This window comes from Triticum dicoccoides, chromosome 1A, assembly GCF_002162155.2.
Source record: "Triticum dicoccoides isolate Atlit2015 ecotype Zavitan chromosome 1A, WEW_v2.0, whole genome shotgun sequence".
NCBI classification, from domain to species: Eukaryota; Viridiplantae; Streptophyta; class Magnoliopsida; order Poales; family Poaceae; genus Triticum; species Triticum dicoccoides.
Genome location: NC_041380.1, coordinates 574,659,996 through 574,665,237, shown reverse-complemented (window position 1 = coordinate 574,665,237; position 5,242 = coordinate 574,659,996).

The following is a 5,242-nucleotide window of genomic DNA, read 5'->3' as shown; positions in this document are numbered from 1 at the left end:
GGGGAGCTTTGCCTGCCCCGCTCCTCACAACGCCACCAGACGGGAGCTCTGCCACCCAATGGTCGCCTCGACGCTTGTTTTCGCCCTCTCGTGCTCTTCCCTCTGTTTCATCTCTCCTTTGCCTTCTCAACTCTCTTCTATGTTTCTTATCTAATATGTAATTATGATATTCGTTAGTCACTTTTGTGCTCATATTGCAGAAGAAACTATTTGAAATAACAAATGTTAGTAATTCAACAAACAATTTAGTCTAAGGGCATCTATCTATCTATTATATTATTAAAGCAGAAGTAATACAGGCCATCACGTTCGTCCATGTAGATTAAATTATCCCAACCATTAAGTTCTTAATACAAATGGCTGAGAATTGAAGATATAACGTTACATATAAATATTATGCATATGCATAGATTGTGTTGCACAGCTAATTCTTTCATGTTATGCAAACAACACGATCAAGGTTAGCCCCATCACGATTAACACAAAAACAAAGAGAGAGAGAGAGAGAGAGAGAGAGAGAGAGAGAGAGAGAGAGAGAGAGAGAGAGAGAGAGAGAGAGAGTTTTTACTGAAGGAAAAAGAGTTGTAATCAATCATGATTTGAATTCTAATAGAAAAAGAAGCCAGCCACGCTACGCTTTGGCTTTTTTTCTAGTCGGGCTAAGTTGTGGCTAACCTGCCACCTATCGGCCCAGTCTCCCACTGCACCATATTCCCATAGACATATGGATCAACTTTTTTTTAAAACAAACATATTGATCAACTTAACTGTGGCAGCGAAAGGGAAAGGAAAAACGAGATACTAAAAGATTAAAAGACTGAAACACACATCCATCCATCATTGACACATAGCTCTTATCAAATCAATAGTAAAAACTTTATATTTTATTTACAAAATTCATAATAACAAAATGGCTAGCACTTCTGTTTAGCATAAATTTCATGTAATGTTTCTAAATAGCTAAATTTAAATTCAATTGGAATATTTAAGATCTAAGATTGTATCAGGTATATACAATATACACGGCACGTAGGAATAGTTCAACATGTCTCACGTCACAGTCATATGCATTTCCTACAGAAAATATCTGTCCGAGACAATCATACATAAGTTGGTATTGCAAATACGGCAGCCAACAACTCCTATATGGAAAAGTCCGAGCACCCCACAAATAGAGTCCAAGCAGAATACGCATCAGCAACTGAATCAATCAGGGATCCTTTTTCTGTATTAGAAAAATTGGAATACGCATCACCAACATCAATCCAGGCTTCAGGTTTTTTTGTGTGTATATAGATATGTACGTACACAACAAAGAGTTTGGGCAAAGGATTTACAAAACCATTTTGTTTAAAAATAATAATTATATTAGCCATAATAAATGATGCATGAACAACTCAGACATAAATAATTTATATTTCCATTCTTGCATTTTTTTGGTAGAGAATCATTATGGTAGTGGCGGCCATGTTGATTTGGGTGTTGGTTCATGCTACGTCAGGGTGAAAAGAGACAAATTTGGAGAGTATTAACAAAAAGATGGCGCTCTCAGGTATGTGTAATTCTGTGAAACACGAGTTAAAATTTGTAGCCCTGTGATATAGATATATTCTGAAAAGTGAGTACTGTAATTCCATGAATTTGGTTTCCAGAACAGTACTAAAAAGTGAGTACATGGTTTGATGAAATTACCTACACCATTTATCCTTAGACATGAAAACCATCGGTCCAATGGTATTATTTACTGGATATACTGTTTCCCTAAAAAAATACTGGATATATTGTATAATACACAAAGTACAGGTCAGTGAAAAGGTTCAGCTTAATATAGAAACACTAAATGCACAATACATCTTATCCAACTAAATGTCTTGATCTTGACTACATGTCTGCAATTCTGTTCCATGTTCTGTCATGTAGGCAATATATACCAGCTTCCAACAAGGTCGGCGCAATGGAAGAACCTCTACTAAGGGATGTGTCCACGCATTCCTACTACTGGAAACATGGTCTGGCTCCAGGGATTCGGTACCCAGATTCTACCGTGCTTTACGAGTTTGACTTCGTCCTGATAGATCGCAAAGTTTTACAACACGGACAACATCATGCTTACCAATTCAAGATCTCAATTTTTTGTGCTTTATATGTGGTTCACAGGTTACAATGGGAAGATTACTGACAAAAAAATGATCAACGTACTAATTCAGACATCAACTAAAAGAAGTTTTAGTGTATACGACGTTTTGATCTCTATGGTGCAAAACAAAAATACAAAGCAGTGGATCACCCACTGAGAAGCTGCTTCACTCGGTGGACATTGGCAAAGCCAGTCGCTCCTCAGCCGGAGAATTTCTCCTTCCCGCAGTGTGGTTTACTTCTCAGTCTTAAGAGGAGTTCATTGGTTGAGATATCGTGCTCTCAGATCGGCCGATGCATAATTTCTTTAGCATCTAATGTCCATTGCTGCACAAATAAGTCAACAACTAACCACTTCTATGAAAATTTGCAAATGTTGTTTGATTGATGATTATGGCTTAGTCTCTTTAGAACAAATATATTCATCATCAGCCATATCAGTATATCACTGTCACGCAAAGCTCAAAATATTATAAAATGGTAATGTGTTACTGTCTTATGAAGCACCAACAACATACCCCACCAAATTGAGTGGTAAGGCACAAGCCAAAATTGACATGAAACTACTGAAAGAACTACTATAGTGTATACTATGCTGACCCAACAATATCATGGTACAATAGGGACCATTAAATAATTAATCAGAAATTGGGGCAAGAAGCTCAAGACCACTGCAAGGAAGGTTGGATCCAAGGACAACCAATCCAAGGAGGCAGCTTAGTTTTACAGCTTTACGTTCTATGTTGACCAGTGAACCTTTTGTGAAAATGATCTCTAGTTTGCTATGTAAGCGGATGGTTAAAGTTGTGGACTCAGTTTCATCTAGTGCTACTTGTAACAGACTGGTTATGTGTTCAGTATTCAAGACTCTGTTTCTGCTATGGCAAAATCCTGGAATGTTTTAAATTGGAATATTAGAGGTATTAATGACAGTAAGAAATGGTTAGCCCTGTCAAATAAAATTGCAGAATCTGCTTGTGATATTCTTTGCCTTCAAGAGACCAAGAAAGATCATTTTGACAGTCATTTCCTCAAGAATTTTTGCCATAAGAAGTTGAATAAATTTGATTTCATTCCTTCAATAGGTGCCTCAGGAGGCCTATTGGTTGTATGGAATGAGCAAGTGTTTGAGGGCATCACCATTCACAAAAATGATATCTCTATCTCTATTGGTTTCACCTCAAAACATTCAGGAGAACATATCCTGCTCACTAATGTCTATGGGCCCTGTCAAAATCCAGCTAGATCTGATTTTCTCAATTGGTTCCAAGATTTGCAAATTGAGGATGATGTTAATTGGATTGTGTTGGGGGACTTCAATTATGTCAGATATCCACATAACAGAAATAGAAGTGGGGGCAACATACAAGATATGTACTCTTTCAATGAAGCCATTAACAAATTAGCCCTGATTGAAATTCCACTCAAAGGCAGAAATTTTACTTGGACAACATGCAAGATGCACCTCTTCTTGAGAGAATTGATTGGTGTTTTACCTCTGAGTTATGGACTTTAGCTTATCCTAATACCATGGCTATTCCACTTGCTAGAACAACATCTGATCATGTTCCTATTGTCATTAAAATTGGTACTTCCATTCCCAAATCAAAGATCTTCATATTTGAGAATTTCTGGCTTCAGCATCCACAGTTCAAAGATGTAGTTAAGAACATCTGGGAGCAACAAGTGTCTGAAACTGATAGTGCCAAGATCATTTCTGCTAAATTCAAGAGACTAAGAAAGGGACTGAAAATCTGGTCTAAAAGCTGCTCAAACCTAAAGCTCTCCATTGCCAACTGTAATGAAGTCATTCTTATGTATGATCATATTGAAGAATGGAGATAGCTATCAGTTGAGGAACACAATGGTAGATTTATTCTTATCAAACACCTTGAATCTCTTCTTCATATGCAAAAGATATATTGGAAACAGAGAGCCACTATCAGGAATATTAAGTTTGGTGAAGCTAATACTAAATTCTTCCAGGCCAAGGCTACTATTAAGCACAGAAGCAACCACATTTCCATGCTGAAAGATGAGAATGGCATTGAAGATCAAGATCAATACACTAAAGAAGCCATCCTCTTTAAAGCCTTTAAAGATAGGCTTGGGACTACCCAATCCACTGATAATCCACTTATTTTGGAATCTTTGATCAATGCTAATGTGGATTTACAGTCTTTAGAAGCCCCTTTCACTAAAGAAGAAATTGATAAAGTGATCTCACAGATGCCTGGTGACAAGTCTCCAGGACCAGATGGTTTCAATGCTGCTTTTCTGAAATCTTGTTGGGAAATTATTGCACCTGACTTCGACAAACTGATTGCTGATTTCCATGAGGGTAACATCAACATGCAAAGCATCAACTACTCATTCATCACCCTCATCCCTAAAAAAGACTTAGCTGTTGTTCCAAGTGATTTCAGACCCATCCCACTGCTGAATTGTACACTCAAAATTATCATAAAGCTGCTTGCAAATAGACTTCAGAAAGTCATCCTATCTATGGTGCATGAGAATCAATATGGTTTCTTAAATGACAGAAGCATTCAGGACTGCCTAGCTTGGGCATTTGAATATCTCCATCAGTGCCACCACTCTAGGAAGGAGATTATCCTACTTAAGCTGGATTTTGAGAAAGCTTTTGATATGTTAAGTCATGATACCATTTTCAAGATACTGCAAGCTAAAGGATTTGGGAAAAAGTGGATTCAGTGGATTAAAATGATTTATAGCACTGGATATTCATCAGTAATCCTTAATGGAGTTCCTGGCAAACATTTTTTGTGCAAAAAAGGAGTTAGGCAAGGAGATCCCCTCTCCCCTCTGAATTTTGTACTGGCTGCAGATATCTTGCAATCTATGTTGAATGAAGCTATGCAAGCTGGCATGATAGAGGCTCCCATTCTACATTACTCCTGCACTGATTTCCCAATTATCCAATATGCTGATGACACCATCTTAGTCATTCCTGCAGAAGAGAGACAAATAATGCACATTAAGAATCTGCTGCTGCACTTTGCTGGCTTCTCTGGGCTTAGAGTGAACTATTCCAAATCTACTATGATTGCTATAAACACACCTGAGGAGAAAATTAACAGGTTGT